At 50.4% G+C, this 17698-nt stretch overlaps 1 pseudogene; it reads right to left on the bottom strand.

Moving 5' to 3' along the window:
- Positions 1–7240: 7240 nt before the first annotated feature.
- Positions 7241–9057, bottom strand: LOC144173467 (very long chain fatty acid elongase AAEL008004 pseudogene; annotated as a pseudogene).
- Positions 9058–17698: the final 8641 nt, after the last annotated feature.

Here is a 17698-nt window from a genome sequence, read left to right on the forward strand (position 1 = left end):
CTAGGCACGCGCCGGCGCCAGTGCGTCTGCCACGGCTATGACATCACTCCTCTGGAATGCGCAGGCCGGCGAATGTGCAGACCCAATTCTCTACACACCCGTACTCCAATTGAATTGGATTTCAATCCAAACACAATCCAATTTAATCCAAACCCAATCCAATCCAAGCCAAGCCAAGCCAAGTCAATCCAATCCAAGCCAATCCCATCCGATCCAATCCGATCCAAAAGAATCCAATGCTCCTCGCGCTTGCGCAGAACGGCCCTTCACGGCACACGCGAAACCGCTCAACCTCGGCCAGTGTAGCTTACGCTACAAAAGGTGGGTTATCCCAGTGCTTGCGGGCCCCGACGCCATGTTGCGCGTGAGCTGAACGTGACGGCTAGTAAGTGGAACAGGTGCACCCCAGCCATGGAGAACTCTGATTCTTGAGAAGTTGTAGCGTGAAATGTAAATGAGGCTCTTGCTCCCAAAGCCCGTAAGCTGACTTAGGTTCCCGGGGAAATGCCTAGTTACTCAAGCTTGAATGACACCGCTACGCTTGACCATTGCTGAAAGGTAACCCCGTAAGTGGGGATGTACAGTCGCGTGCGATTTGAAGGTAATCGCGTGAGCTTGGGCCGATAAAGACGATAACGCCCCCGCGCGGCCGTTTTCGCCGCGCCTGGGACCTCGTCTATGCATTCTCCTCTCCGTCGCTCGCTGTTTCTTCGAGCAGTAATCACTCCCGCTGCTAGAAAACCACCCTTTCCGATTTGCGGTGATTGTGTGCATTTCAACTTGGGCATTTTTTAAACGCGGAGCGTTTCTTAGTCGCACGATGTCCCTCGACCGTCGGCGGCGGCGTCCACACGCTCACTGCGCATGCGCGTCTCTCCCCCGTACCCTCCTCGCTCTCAACAACAGGTGCAGCGGTGCGTGAGGAGCGCGTCTGCGCGCGCATGCGCACCTGTACCCCGCGCTCGGCGTGCTGAGTAACAGGTGTGCACGTGATAGCGGCGTGCTAGCGGCGTGCCAGCTGTGTGATAAAGACGTGCTAGCGGCGTGCTGTACACGTGATAGGGGCGTGCGAGCAACGTGACAGCTGCGCGATAGCGGCGCGGAGGGTTGAGTGCATGTATACGGAAGTGGGCGCATGCGCGCCTCTCCCCGTGCTCCTCTCCCTCGAACGCGTTTGCCGGGTATATAAAGCGGAGGAGCGCGGTGCGGAAATCAGTCAAGCGCGTCTTTGCTTCACTTTCGTTTGACTTGACCCCTGCTTGACACCCACCCCCTACGCGACGCATTTACTCGAGTCCCCCCTCGTGGGGAGATGGGCCCAATTTTTTATCTTGGTTATCGTGAACAGCGATAGCAGCCACTGCTATAAATACCCAGTATTTGCCGACAAAATGTTTTTGCGCACCTTTCGAGAACAGCTGTGAGATACAAGTGGGACGTCGTCCCTGCGTGCGCGATAAAAAAAGAGGAAGGGGTTCCTGGTATTGCCGCGGTAGTGATGGCTGCTTGATTAAACAGCGACCGAGGGGGAGAAGAATGCGTAAACTAGGAACCAGGCGCAGTAATACAAGCCGCGCGGGGGCGGTATCGTAGTGGTCGGTCGATGCTCGTGCGATTACCTTCAAATCGCACGCGACTGTAAGCGTACATGCACGGGTGATGCATCCGAGTTACGCCGAAAATCGGAGTCGCGCGTCTCTCAACGCGCCGCGCCCTAGAGCGCGCGGCAGTGCGGCGTGTTGACCGCCAGGACGGCTCTTATTAAATTTTTTTAGCGCTAAATGGAAAATGGGATTTCATGCCCGTTTTCTGCACGCAGACATGCTCGCTGTGGCAGCGTAAAAACGTTCCCTTTGCGGGTTAATTCAGCGTTCCTGCTGTCCTTGAAAGCGTGACGCGAATACCAATCGTGACTGTATTCTTTCAGTCCAATTCGTGTCGATATTTCTCCGGGTGGTCACGCGATAATTGGTAGCAATAGTGCCGAACGCGTCATTTTCGCTTCCTTCGCCGCGGTAGGCCGGCTATCCTGTCAGGCGTAGGGCCCTTTCAACGCAGTTCCATTTTAAAAATGGTTTTAATACTTTTATTCGGAGCCAGGCGTGCAAGACAGCAAAAGGCAGGACTGCGCACACCAATGAGGCTTGCGTACCAAACCTGAGACTCAGTCCTCAGATGCAGTGTTGCCACCTTGTATAGCCATCCCTACTAAATCGATCGCCGGTTTATCAAAACCGCTGAGTACCTGTTAGCAGAATAGCAGATCTGCCTCAATGCTACGTGTACGGTAAAAACAGGGTTCAATTTTTTTAGTACGATATCAGATCATAAGGGGAATATATATGTCATGACAAAAAGAATAACCGAGAGAATACTGAAAACGATATGCTCGGCCAAATACAAGCGCTCTCATCACGAGAAGTAATAGATGCTGGGCCGTACTTGAGGAGATCAATGACGTGTTCTTAAATAACAACCCAACTTCCACAGCTTCAGCTTCCAGGCGAAATAATGAATCAGAGAGAAACATTTTTGCAGCCGCGAGTTACGCTTTGTTTTTATTGGTATAAAATTCACAGGCGCACCAACCTAGCAGGGCACACCAAGACATGCCCATAGGTCTTCCAATTCCTAAACTACCAAGCGTTCCGGCCGTCCCGAAGTCAAATTGTAGTTTATGGGCTCCCGCAGGACGGGAAACATTATTCAGCGATTGGAGCTCAACATGAATGGAGTTCAACATGAATGAATCGTAGACTTCAGTCTTCACAGAAGACACTTTTTCCATGTCTTTCAAAGCAACACGTGCATCCCAAAACTCACCACCATATCTGCGGCGGAGCTCTTTTCGGTATTGCAGGAGAGTTGCACTTAATATCCCCAACCCCCACCTTGTCCAGAACCAGATCCTTGGCCACTTCCACTTCCCCATCCGGTACCTTGGCCACTTCCTTGTCCACCACCACCACCCCAACCGGAACCTTGGCCGCTTCCTTGTCCACCGCCGCCTCCCCAACCAGAACCTTGACCGCTTCCTTGGCCGCTTCCTTGTCCACCGCCGCCTCCCCAACCAGAACCTTGGCCGCTTCCTTGGCCGCTTCCTTGTCCCCCGCCGTCTCCCCAACCAGAACCTTGGCCGCTTCCTTGTCCACCACCACCGCCCCAACCGGAACCTTGGCCGCTTCCTTGTCCACCGCCGCCTCCCCACCCGGAACCTTGGCCGCTTCCTTGTCCGCCTCCGCTGCCCCAACCGGAACCTTGGCCGCTTCCTTGCCCTTTGCCGCCACCGCAACAGCCAGAACCTTGTCCACTTCCTTGACCTTGGCCGCTACCCCAGCCAGAACCTTGTCCACTTCCTTGACCTTGGCCGCCACCCCAGCCAGAACCTTGTCCACTTCCTTGACCTTTGCCGCCGCCCCAGCCAGAACCTTGACCGCTTCCTTGACCTTTGCCGCCGCCCCAGCCAGAACCTTGACCGCTTCCTTGTCCACCTCCCCCGCCAGAGCCTTGACCGCTTCCTTGACCTTTGCCGCCACAACAGCCAGAACCTTGACCGCTTCCTTGTCCACCTCCACCTCCCCAGCCAGAACCTTGTCCACTTCCTTGACCTTGGCCCCCACCCCAGCCAGAACCTTGTCCACTTCCTTGACCTTTGCCGCCTCCCCAGCCAGAACCTTGACCGCTTCCTTGACCTTTGCCGCCGCCCCAGCCAGAACCTTGACCGCTTCCTTGTCCACCTCCCCAGCCAGAGCCTTGACCACTTCCTTGACCTTTGCCGCCACCCCAGCCAGAACCTTGACCACTTCCTTGACCTTTGCCGCCACCCCAGCCAGAACCTTGACCGCTTCCTTGTCCACCTCCCCAGCCAGAGCCTTGACCGCTTCCTTGACCTTTGCCGCCACCCCAGCCGGAACCTTGACCACTTCCTTGTCCACCTCCACCTCCCCAGCCAGAGCCTTGGCCGCTTCCTTGACCTTTGCCGCCACCCCACCCAGAACCTTGACCGCTTCCTTGTCCACCTCCGCCGCCCCACCCAGAGCCTTGACCGCTTCCTTGTCCACCTCCGCCGCCCCAGCCAGAGCCTTGACCGCTTCCTTTTCCACCACCGCCTCCGCCCCAGCCAGATCCCTGCCCACTTCCACTGCCCCATCCGCCAGCTTTTCCGGAACGAGATCCATGACCGCCACTTGACGAACTCTGATTAGTGCTGCCACTGGAGCCCCAACCCCAGCCGGAACCGCCTCCCGATGTGCCGTTGGAAAAGCTGGACCAGCCAGACCCACTCTGGCCAGATCCTGACTTTTGCCACGAACTTCCGCGGCCTCCAGGGCTCTTATCTGCGTGCCCGCCATTTTCTGCAGATGCCTTTTGGGCACTTTCAGACCACACAGCCCTCGGTGCCACGGTAGACAAGATGCCGTCTCTCAAGGTGCCGCGACTTCGCTCGTTCAGAGGTGCTGTAGTGGTGACAGAGACCGAGCCGGCCAGCGCCCCCGTGGGTAGGGGCGGCCGCTTGGTCTTGTGCAGAGCCATGCTTTCTGCTGGCTGAAGCCACAATGAGGTGCAGCATCCCAGCACGAGCACAAGTAGTCGAACGGCCATTGCCTGGAGATGCAGAGAGAAATGAATTCAGCAATGCGGTCGTTCCTTTTTTTTTTTTTTTTGCTAAATGGAAAAAGTGGTACGCAAATTGATAGCACTACCGGGAGCGTCTCAATATTGCCACGAACAAGAAGAGAAAGGATTGAAGTAGCTGCTTGAAAGCGTCGCATGATCGCCTAGAGGTTTTCAAGTGCGCTTTTCATACACGAAGAATCGGAGGCTAGTTTTAATCTCCCCTAGCATGGAATACCCAGCTAAGTAAAACTTCGTGGCTCAATTAGGGGACAAAAATTGAAATCAAAAGAAACGACTTACTCCCAAAACAAAATCACCTAAACATAGTATGCTCGAAAGAAGCTTCGCTCAACCAATATCTGTAGCACCCATCAAAACCCGAAAGAAATCTCAGGAAATTTTCCCGACGTGGCTGGTACCCCGTAATTATTCTTTTCCGGAAATACCTCCAGTTTACAATTCGCTCGCCTTTAATATCCTGTCGGATACGGCATGACTATTCTAACTTCGGAAATATGGAACAGGAAACCCACTCGCGATAAGATGACAAGGCGCGGGCGCCCAGTTTAAATTGAACAGCAAAGCCGGCAATGCTACTTGGTTTTTAGATGCAGACCATCTGATTCACTCGCCTTGTCCCTCCGGCGTCGTCGTCATCGTCGGCGTTGTCCGCCCCTCCCCCATTCTCCTCGCCGCGCCAGCTGCGCTCTCCGCCGCTCAACCCCTCTCCTCTCCGATAGCGAACACTCTCTCGCGAGGGAATTGGATTAGATTCGATTGGATTGGCTTGGATTTGGATTGGATTGGATTAAAGTGGATTGTGTTTGATTGTGTTGCGTCATAGCAACGGCACGTTGCGTCATAGACGGGGCAGATGCGCTGGGGCCGGCGCATGTGCAGTACTCTCTCTTCCGCGGTTTCCTCTCCTTTGGGAGCGCTGCGCATATAACCGGTGTGCCGTTCTCCGGCGAAGCAACATCCACGCTTGACTCAAACACCTAGAGTCCACGCCGCTTTACAAGTACGCCAACGTCGTCATCGACTGGGACCAGCTTACGCAGTCCCCTCAACGTTATGAGCGCTATAAAACGCGTTCCCTTCGCCGCTCCGCCTATGCGTCGCATCTACACAGGGGTTCCCGCGAGGGGAGGTGGGAGTTTTTTAATGAGCGAAACGCTTGCAATAGTGGCTGCAGATAACGCATGTATTTCGGTTTGGCCTTCCACTGCTTCATGTGAAAATCGACTCGCATTAAACACCGCGCCGCTACGTCAGATTTTCGGAGCACTGAAGCAACGCTTGGCAGTAGTTTCGCCGCAAATATACAGTCTTTGTCAAAATTTTGTGGCCCACGGCGACCGTGGCCGGAGCAGGCGCGCGGCCGGACAGGGGCGCTGCGCATGCCGCTGTCGGCTGGTTGCGCGGCTAAAGAGAGGGAGGGGGACTTACGCGCTTCCTTTTGTAGTATTGCTGGCGCAATAAGTGCAGCGGGGCCGGTTTCTCAGAGCAAGCGCATTTCGCTTCAGCGCAGGCACTTTGCGCAGTACTTTCGCGCCGGCCACACTACGAAAGCGAGAGCAGAAGTTCCCCTCGCTCTCTTTAGCCACGCAACCAGCCGACAGCGGCATGCGCAGCGCCCCTGCTCGGTCGCGCGCCTGCTCCGGCCACGGTCGCCGTGGCCCACAAAATTTTCACGAAGACTGTACGTTTCGGAGCAAGACGGCGGAGGAAAAAATGCTTAGGGCGCAGCACCTCCACGCCACCAATCGCTGTGGTAGTAGGTACGCCATGAAAGGCAAGAAGCGCGTACAGTTGAGCTTGCCTTCTTTGTGAGCAGGTGCGTCGTGATGACATTGGATGGATTGAGGAGAGTCGCCGGAGGAAACGTCCAATGAAGTCGCAAACCGTCCTCGACAAAAAAAGGAGTAGAAATCTGCCCTCCATTAGGACACTTGTAGTGTGTGCGAGTTCTAAATGTCACTCAGTATTTTGTCGCGATATTTTGTATATATCGTGAAGCAGGTAGACGGCGTCACAGTACAATCTCTTCGTTCGGAAACGCTAGGTTCTGAAGCACTAATACCAGGCACAAAAATTTTTATACATGAGTAAAAGAACTTTATTAACAAAAATCCTCTACTGAATCAAGGAGCCGCGTTGATGCTGATAATATGGCATGGATGAAATTTGGAGCTCAACCCTCACGTTTTCGAAGTGACGTTGTGAAGTGAAAGAAAAATCTGAAATCATGGTCAATGGTGCGTAGCACCTTGAACTTAAGCTCAAAGCTGGACGGCACATGACAAGGTTAAATATTCCGCCTTGTGCACAAGGAAATCTGCGCCAAATTTGGCCGCGCATATACGTAAAATCAACTTCTAGAGTGCTGTATCTTCCGTTGCTAGCACTAAAAGTGGACTTAAATTTCCCGATATATAAACAGGGGATGCAGTAACCACCATTAAACACAGCGCATCAGTGTGCTTCCGGGGCGTTGGCGAATATATATATATATATATATACATATGTATTCAGAGTAGTGAGCAGGGCAAGTTGGTATGACGTCATTCTGGGCAACAGCGCGAAAAAAGACGTGGACGAAAGAAACGGACAGGACGAGCGCTGACTCACCACTGGTTTATTCACGCGATCCTTGGGGAAAATAAAAGTTTACAACAGAAGAGAGGGACAGAGAAAAACACAAAAACATCCGAATCCAACACACTCCCCCGGACCCCCTCTCTCCCACATCGTCAACACTCAACACCTCAACATGAAACTCATGAAGAATAAACGGTGGGCAGCACCGGGCTGATAACAAGGATACAAAACAACGGAACATCACAAACCACAGCACGTGCTAGCAAAGTCCGCATATTCTTTGTCACTCAGTGCAATAGACGTTTGGCTAACACAATCGGCTCCCAATCTCCTGATGTGAAAAGCTTCAATGATTTCCCGGCCTGTCTGCCTATGTATTCACCCTAGGGGGCAGCGTTCTTAAAGAAACTGTTGCGGAGTAGGTGCCACAGGCCCTACCTGACGAGAGCAAGTACGTATATTTTGCTGAACTATCAGCCTCGAAGTACGTGGTCGTGCTTTAAGGACGTCATTGCATCACAAAATTGATAATTCTTTCTCATCAACAATTAACGCCCACGCATCGTGCTTTTTGAAAGAATTTCACCGGAAATAAAGGCGTACACACGTATTGCATACGCAAGTAGTATTCACAAGCTTGCCAGGAAGGTTCGCGTAGACATGTCCTTTCTGTTGACTTACTCATGCATGAGGTATCTTGCTGGATGCTCGGAGATCACACTTCTGGGCCTTGCAAGCGAAGTACCACGGGTTACACTGCACCTACTGAGCTTTGCTCTTTGATTCAACTCCAGTATGGGGCCTCTTGCGTTTCGTGTAGCTCTTGATGTAGAATCGCATGAACATAACGAAGAAGAAAATACCCTGTGGCAGTGTAATGCAGATATGAGCCAGAGGGAAGCCGCAGTCTTTGAAAAGCGGGATCAACATGTGGAAGAAGAGTATCACGAATTGAGCCAGCTGGAACTGCGTCAGGTAGCGCTTCCACCAGAGATGCTTCTGAACCGCTGGTCCCAGGGACGAGAGGAAGTAGTAGGAGTACATGACTATGTGAACGAAGCTGTTGAAAATGATGCCGAATGCGACGTGGCCATCAGCTCCGAAAGCAAGTACGAACCAACCGTTGAACACAACAAGCACGTGGTGCACCACGTGCAATGTGGATATGTGCGAGTCCTTCTTGCGCAGCACGAAGAACACGGTGTCCAGAAGGTCGGCAGTCCGCACCATCATGTACCACCAGCAATGTGACAGGATGCTCATGGTCTTTTCATCGCGTGCGTCGAAGTCGATGCCCTGGCAAAATAAGCTGTAGCGGCCACCGAGGTACGTCTTGGACAAGTAGGCGAACACAAAGTAACAGTTGAGGAACACCATCGCTGCATTGTAGAGCTGGATGATCGGCTTGATTTCGTCGTAGGGTTTCCTGCTTTTCATGAAACGGGGCCCTCCAATCTTGATGAAGTAAACATAGATCAATGGCAGCAAGACGATGAACAGTTTGCTGCCCACGAGAGGCCAGTCCGCCGTGCGGGGATCGCGCACGAAGAACGCCGACATAGCGTCGCCCGCCGTGGAGCCAAAGCCAGTCGCCGCGCTGGAGGCGTTCATCTCCATGCTGTGTGTGCGCTTTGTCTGCAGGCGGTGTGCTGCCGTTCCGATGGAAATTCAAGAGCTCGTCTTGCCGCTTAGTGGTGCAACTCTGAACTGTGAGTCTTTCGGGTGCGCCCCTTTTTCTGTGATTCTTCCTTTCCCAGTGTGCGCGAGTGCACGTGCGGTTCTTTAGTATTCAGGCGGATTATGAGTTGTCGGTCATAGTGGGTTTCGCCAGTCTCTGCCGGCGAGCTGGAGGTAGGGTAAAGATGGCGAGGACAGTGCGCTGCAAGGGAGAAGTAAAGTCACCAATCAAATGCAAACACGTGCACGCTGTGGAAGAAATAAGAAGGGTTTTCCCTGTTGAGGGCGTTTTATTCTGGCCACGTAGGGCGTAGTGGGGGAATGTAATGTTTGCACGCTAAGTCGACGCACTGGGTCTGTTCGTGAACCGCAAATCGCTTGATCGCATCCTTGCCACTCTCCTTTCGCTCGACTTGCGTAGAGCCGCTACCGATTGCCGGCGGTTATAGGGGAAATTTTTAACGACGCCTACCGAGAAGCCTTCGGAACGCTTGCTGCGGTGACCGACGTCACGTCATGATGTTTCTGTGTGCGGATATTATTCGATGGCGCCTTAGTTGCTTATCTGCGTTCCGCTAATTTTGCCGCGGGCTTGACTTCGTCTTCACTATACCGGGGGCAACTTATTCGCACCGTGTACGGCGCCATGAAATTAACTATTCGTCATTAAAAATCCTACAGAACCTTTGCCGTGGTTATTTAAGACAAATGTGCACGCCGTCGAGGCGGAATGCACAGGTGCTGTCTGTATATTTCAGCGGCATCGGAGAAGAAATCGCCAGTTATTGAACGGGATACTCGTAAATGAACGACAATCACAGGGCGGCCTCTGTACCATCCACTGTGGTCCCTCGTAATTCGCGCCAACAGCGCGAAATCCTCACCTAGTGGTACGTGGTGTCTGAAAAACGTGGCATTTATCGTCATGGCAACGAGTGGAGAGGGTGGAAAGGAGGTTGGTGACGTCGCGGACGCTGCTGACGTCATTTTTTCCGCGGCAGCCGGGCCGGGCCGCCAGGCGCTGGCCGCAGCAACCGACGCTCGCCGAACTTTCGCGCCGCCCGCTGCTCATGGGCCGCCCGGCAATGGCACCAAGCACGAAAGTTGGACGAGCGACGGCTATGCCTCGCAATGCCCGCCGCCCGTCGTTTGGTATGTGTGTGCAGTAACGCGTTTAATACTTGAACGAAGAAACCATGCAGGTAATAGTGCGTTTTCTGGTGTCGAATTGTTGTCTTTGTGGCGGTATTAAAGGGACACTGAAGTGATATGTAAACATTGCGGGATTACTAGCGCAAATTGCAGTCCGGAGTCCCCAGGCCATGTTTCGACCCCTCTAGGCGCGTTTACGCGATTTTATTTAGTAGAAAAACTAATTCGAAAACGCTGTCCTCCTCTCTTTACGCTCGCCCATTTTCTGTGGCGTTTTCGTGTGACGTCAGGAGGGGATGAGCTGGCAATTGGCTGCGCCACGGCTGCGCTACTGCACGGCTCCCCGGCCGACAGAGTCAGTCGGCCCAGCGTTTCGTCCGCCGGCCACCGGCGGGTCGTCGCAATCAAGGAGGTTAAAAAAAAATTGCTTGGTCGCAATTCGTTGGCCAGGACACGTTTGTGAATGGAAGAATGTGCCTTTCTTTACTTGGTTTGTTTGTACACTGTATCTAGCTCCAAGTCAAGGTCGCTTCACACAAGCGCTGCACATGCGACGCTTCGCTAACTGGTACGCCAGTAGGAAAATATAAGGCCTCTTGAAGGCGGGAGAAGAGTCAGCGAAGTCAATATAGGTACTAAGCAAATAAAATCAACTGATATTTTTACCGTACAGCGTAAAACTAGGGCGCGGGAAGCACTTTTTTGCGCTGGGCGGACAAGCACAGCGGTCAGCAGCACGACTACGCATCTGCGAACGCTTTTCCGTCTACGAAATGCAATTGCTAGACGTGAGCTACTGTGGAAACTCGGGCGACGCTTACTGCACGATCGCAGTACAACAAATAGTCACCTAAGCGGCTTGAAATGCCAAAACTAAATAAAAGTGTAAACCGGTTGTACAATATATACCCTATATTAGCAAGGATTTCGCGTCCCGCTCCGTAGCCTAGCATTCTAAGGCGCTGGGAATTCATTGCGAATGTTTCGCGAGTCACGAGTTCAAATCCCCGCGGGTACGTGTTTTTTTTTTTTTTTTTTTTTTTGTAAGTTAACTTTTTTGTTTTCCGCCGATGTTTTCTATATTGAGTTCACCTTTTTTTGGGCCGCAACGTTCATGGCTACACGAACTAGTTCACAAAACGCGCGCAGGCTGGCACTGGCGCGCTAGCGAGTTCTCGTTGGCGTGCTGTTGCCATAAGCACCGACTGCTTGCAGGCAGTGGGCACAGGCCAGAATGAACAGACCCTTGGCCTGGTGCGAACACGCTTTTTACGATACAGGCATGAGGGAGGCAAGCTCCAAATATGGTGGAAAGCGCATGACATTTGGGCGTCTGCGGGTACGCGGAGGGCGTTCATGCACTGCGTAGGTCTCGGCTAGTGAATGCTACGACTACAAGCCGTCCTGGGAGGCTTATCTTGTGCATTTTACAGCCGACAACATGGCAGAAGCGCGGTACGATGATTACTGAGATATTGAGAATGCCCATCCAACAAAGCCATTGGTTATGTTTTACAGAACCGAAACCGAAACTTGTGTGATTGCTAACCTTGGGCATCGTCCAATCACGGCGCCCCTCCTCTCAACGTCACAGCCTTAGTTGGTGCGGCCGCCGCAAACCGCGCATGGTAGTTTTTCTTCTTTCGCGGTTTGTAAAATAATTACCGATTTGTCAACCGGATAAACGATGGTAAGTGTGCTAATTTGAGCCAGTCTACGCAGTGCAAGCAAAAACGGGAGCTTGACAAATTCACTTCAGTGTCCCTTTAATTGGAGCGTTACACAAACATTATTTTCGGTTTTCTTTTATTCAAAACTCTTATGAGGACATCTTTGATTCGAAGTCATGACAAAGCGTGAACTACACTCATCTACTGCACACACATGTTATCAGCCCACTATTGGACTCTAAGCAAAATTATGACATGCAAATTTAGGCATACAACATTGCACAATAGAAAAAAAAACGTGCATTTAGGTACACAATAATTAATTACGCAAGAAGAACTTCAAAAGTTGTAGTCACTATACAGATTTTTTTTTTCGCACACCTCGGCGGGAGAAGAAAAGAACTTGAGACGAGGCCAACTTTCGGGGACATTCCGAAAGCTTCGAAAATCTGACACCACGTGGCGTTCCGAGGTGGAGACTTTTTCTTTTTTTTTTCTTTCCTTCTCCCCTACTCGGGAGGCCTGAAGCCGCTCTTACCAACACGCCCCAAGGGCCCCCCTCTTTCCGGTGAAGCATGCCGAATTATCAAAAGAAGCAAATAGGAGGGTCGGGACGTGCACAAAAGGCCGTGCTCTTTTGTGCTCTTCGGGTCTCCACCATTCCTAAACATACAAGAAAACACGGCTGGGCGCTCGCGGGCCGCGCACGAGTGGGTGTCTTCGGTCCCGTGAATGTGACTTCTTACCTCTGGAGATGTAGCCGTTTTATGCTCCTTGCGCTGTAAAATATTTCAGCAGTGTGCCTGCGAGGGGCTGCAGCTGTACATATGTGTTGGAAGCAAGCGCTAACAGCAATTAACTGCACTTCTCCATGCGTTTTAACGTAGTAAATATTCAGGGAGTGGTCTACAGTAAAATTATTATTCAAAGGCTTGTGTTTAGAATTGTGTTTAGTCATCGCTACTGAATATTTTAGGTGAGGCGTTGTTGACGGTTTTTTACTTCGCGGGCAACTTTAGCTGCCGAAAAGGTGGGTGTTTATAGCGTATATTATCTCGGGAAAAATTATGGTGTGACCTGGCAGATCTTTCATCACGGCGAGTTCATTTACTTGTCGTAATTAGGTGGGCCACAGTGAAATACTCAACGTTGAGCAATTGTTGTAAACATATGAACGTCTACGGGATGGGAATGGTTACAGAAAATGGCTGTAACTATTGTTGTGCTGAAGAGACCCCGAAGCATATTAATGAAGTCTGACTGCTCAGGAGGCTACATGTTCATGTATAGTTTTATCTTAGGCGATATCGCGCGCGGGTAATTATTAGTCAGTTTTAACACAAAGAACATGAAGCCGCTGCCCCTAAGACATTCCATTAGCGCGTTGAAAACACCGTAAAACAGACAGCCTCATGTTTGTCTGCTTGAATAAAACTGCAGGCTTTTCAAATTTGATTACTATATTGAACAGAAGAATAGCTTAAATCGCAAACAACAATCGTGTCCTGTTCCTTGTGCTCGTTCGGACTACGTCCGGTCAATACGCTCGCAAACAAGATACAATCGACTCCCGACAATTAAAAGTCGCTTAGTTAGAATTTTTGGTTAACTTGAAGTGATGTTCTGGGTCCGGAAATTATACGGGCAATTCGATTAAAAAATTGCCTAATAATTCGAAGCCAAAACCAATTTTGTCGGTTAATTTGGAAGTATTTTGAATAAAAACATACAGGTAGCAGTCAGTTCTCGAGGAAATTCAACTTTTTCGGCGTCAAAACACCACCGTGATGTGTTATGTCGGCGCCCTCGCAACTGAGGCCGCCCGCAGCCATGCAGTTCACTTGAAACTCGCGCCAGCGTTCGCATGTCTACGTTCTTTGTAGTTTCCTGGCTGCACACAACTCCGTGTAAGCATTTGGGTGGTGTAGGCTTCAGGCTTCAACTTTAGCGATAAGCCTTCACACTCAGGACAAACCATGTCGTGCGCTTGTATTGGCAAGGAAAGTCGAGGTTGTGACCAAAATAAAGAAGGAAGACGTGTAGCGTAGTTATGGCATTGCTCTCATTGTGCTTTCTGTTTCATTGATTGATTGATTATGAGGTTAACGCTCCGACGCAACACAGCCGGTGAGGCGTGCTGCAGTGGAGGATTAATTTATACAACCTGGAAATCTTTAACGTGTGCCGAAATCACGAATACATGGGCGTTTTCAATGATGATGGTTGGATGTTAATGGCGCAAGGCCAACTAGGGCAAAGAGCGCCAAAACAGTGGTTAAATATGAGAGGTGAGAACTTAGACACTGAAATCAATAAGCAAGAACAAAAGTAAAATCAATAAAAGACAGTGAGGATGGCTGGTGTAAAGGGCCAGATTTCATGATGCGTGATAGGAAATGAGGTTTAAAAACTGGACTTCTGACAAATACTCAAACACACGTTTGACGGAAACAATGGCATCGTCACCTAGGAAAAAAGATGGATGTAGGGGAATATGTTGTCTGTAGAGTTCTCTGAAGTGTTTGTGTCGTGTTGTGTGAAGTGCCTTGCATGTGATTAGTATGTGCACTACGGATAGGGCCTCTCCGCACCTGCCGCACTGGGGTCTAGGAGATCCCGTCAGCAGATACGAGTGCGTTGCATGGGTGTGCCCTATCCGCAGCCTACCCAAGGCGACTTCCGTGTGTCTGTTGTGCGAGTCAGATGTGTACCGTCCCAAGTGTGGCTTTATTACATGTAGTTTGTTGTCTGTCTGTTCATTCCAGTGTGTTTGCCATGTTCTGCGCAAGTGTTGTCTTATGTGTGGCTTGAGGTCTGTGTAAGGTAGTGTTATTATGTCTACTGTGTTTCGGAGTGCAGCATTGGCGGCCATTTCATCCGCCAGTTCATTTCCGCCGATGCCAGAGTGGCCTGGCACCCAACACACAGTCACCTCAAGGTTTGAAGAATATGCCAGCACAATTGATTTCAAGACAAGGTTAACTACATGGTTTTTCGAGGACTCTCCGGATGACAATGTACGGACGACACTCAGTGAATCTGTATAGATGATGGATTTAGGAATATGATGTTCAACTATGTGACTTACAACAAGAAAAATGCCATATGCTTCTGCCGTAAAAATACTTGTCTTTACATTCATGGTTCTATATGCTTCAAAATTCGGCCCATGCGCCGCACAAGACACTGCAGTGAACGTTTTCGATGCATCGCTGAAAAACTCTGCAGCCTTGTATTTATCCTGCACATACATGAAATGCTGCAGAATCCCACTTTTCGGTGTCCTGTTCTTATTGTATTTTAAGAAAGACAAGTCACATGCAACTGGACGAAGGTGCCATGGTGCTACAAGATCAGTGATAGATGACTTGAATGTGTCTACAAAGGAGACCTCATGAATTGTGACCTCGTCCCTTACTCTGAGCGAGAAGGGAACAGGAATGGATGGGCGATTTAAAAAGAGTTTTGATGTGGATGTATCATTAAAAACCGGTTTAAAAGGATGGTTGTCCATTGATGAAATTTTAGAGGCATATAACAAGTCAACATAGGTTCGCTGGTGTGATAAGCACCATTTGTCACACTCTGCGTAAAGACTCTGTACAGGGCTCGTACGGAATGCGCCACAAGACAGGCGAAGCCCTAAGTGAAGCACTGGGTCGAGCATTTTAAGTGCTGTTTTTGTGGCTGACCCATACACAACGCTTCCGTAGTCCAACCGTGACCCTACCAACGCGGCATAAAGTCGAAGCAGGAGTTGTTTGTCTGCACCGTACGATTGGTGAGACAGGACTTTTAGAATATTCATTGTTTTTAGGCATTTTTGTTTAAGTCGTTTTATGTGGGGTATGAATGAGAGTTTCTCGTCAAACACCACACCCAGAAACTTGTGTTCTCTTTTTACTGGAATCGAGTCACCAAAGAGTTTTACATCGGGATCGGGCAGGATGCCCCGCCTTTTTGAGAATACAACGCAGGTACTTTTAGAAGGATTAAGTTTAAATCCATTTTCATCTGCCCAGCGAGAAAGTTTATTTACCCCAAGCTGGACCTGACGTTCACAAATGGATATGTTACATGATTTGAAAGATATTTGAACGTCATCTACATACATCAAGCAGGATATGGTTGGCGGCAGTGCCTTTCGGAGAGAGTTCATCTTAGCTATAAACAAGGTGCAGCTCAATACGCCACCTTGAGGCACGCCATTCTCCTGCACGTGAACATTTGAAAGTGCCGAACCGACCCTGACACGAAATGTTCGTGAAGACATGTAACTACAAAGAGTGTTCAGCATGTTACCCGAGATACCAAAAGCTTTTAGGTCTCTAAGAATGCCGTAGCGCCATGCTGTATCATATGCCTTTTCAATGTCAAAAAATACTGTCATACAGTATTGCTTATGAATGAATGCATCCTTTATGTAGGCCTCTAGAGAAACCAGTTGATCATTTGTGCATCGCCCCGCCCGGAAGCCTGCCTGGCAGCCCTCGAGAAGACCATTGTACTCAAGAAAGTACACGAGCCTACGGTTTATCATCTTCTCGAGGAGCTTGCACAGGCAGCTTGTCAAAGCAATGGGCCGGTAACTGGATGGAGAGGAAGGGTCCTTCCCTTCCTTTAGGATAGCCACTACTATGGCCTCCCTCCAAGAGCGAGGAATGTGCCCCGAAAGCCAAATCTTGTTATATAGGTGGAGGAGTGTTAGAAGAGTGTCTGAGTGTAGGTGCTGTATCATTGTATATGTGATGTTGTCTGGGCCTGGAGCTGAGGGTTTACAAGTGCTCAGAGCGGTCCTCAGCTCATGAAGTGAAAACTCCGAGTTATAAGAGGAGGTTGACTTATCATTATCACGTAAAGACTTCTTTTCGGCCAATTGTTTGTGTTTCATGAAAGTGCTAGTGTAGTGTGCTGAACTGGACACGTGTTGGAAGTGTTGTGCGAGTGTGTTAGCCTGGTCTTCCAGTTTGTCCCCTGTTGTACTGACCAGGGGCAGGCTGTGTGTCTGTTGTCCTTTTAGTTTGCGTATTCGTGTCCATACTTTCCTTGTGTCTGTGTAGGAGTTTATTGATGTTATGAATGTACGCCAACTCTCTCGTTTTGCCTCACGGCGCACACGTTTTCCTAACGCCTTGGCCCGTTTGAACAAGAGGAGGTTTCCCGACGTGGGGTACCGACGAAGGATACCCCACGCCTTGTTCTGGGCCTCTCGCGCCCGCCTACAGTCCTCATTCCACCACGGCCTCCGCTGGTTGCGCGGGGCACCAGAGGCGTGGGGAATGGACCTTTCGGCGGCGTCGAGGATGTGCGCCGTGAGGAGTTGGGTAGCTTCTTCGACGTGTAGGTGTCCTATGGATGTGTGGTGTAGTTTGGATGTCTCTGTAAATGTATTCCAGTTAGCTCGTGCTTCATTGAACCTATTATGGGAAGATGGACTGCATGGGCCTTTACCTATGTATGTGAGTGAGGTGGGGAAGTGGTCACTACCGTATGGGTCAGTGCCCACACCCCACTCGAGAAGAGGAAAGAGAACTGCGGAGCCAATCGCCAAGTCAAGACATGAGTATGTGTTGTGTCCTATGTTATGGTATGTAGGCTGTTTATTGTTGAAAAGGCATGCTCCTGAAGATGTAAGGAACTTTTCTATAAGGCGACCTCGGGCATCCGTGCGAGAAGAGCCCCAAAGAGTGTTGTGAGCATTAAGGTCGCCTGTCAGGATGTATGGTTCGGGCAGCTGGTCAACCAGCGCCTCGAAGTCAGAACTCAAAAGTGTAACATCAGGAGGAATGTATATGGAGCATACCGTTATCAACCTATTAAATATTATTAAGCGTATTGCTACAGCCTCAAGGACGGTGTTCAAGGTGACAGGGTGGCATGCTAAGGATTTGCGGGCGATTATGGCCACACCGCCAGAAGAGTGTGTGCAGCCAACCCTGTCCTTTCTGAAGACCATGCAACTATTCAAGAAATTTGTGTGT

The sequence above is a fragment of the Haemaphysalis longicornis genome, unplaced genomic scaffold (assembly GCF_048455015.1).
Source record: "Haemaphysalis longicornis isolate Haplotype H1 unplaced genomic scaffold, Haemaphysalis longicornis Haplotype H1 scaffold_3, whole genome shotgun sequence".
NCBI lineage: Eukaryota > Metazoa > Arthropoda > Arachnida > Ixodida > Ixodidae > Haemaphysalis > Haemaphysalis longicornis.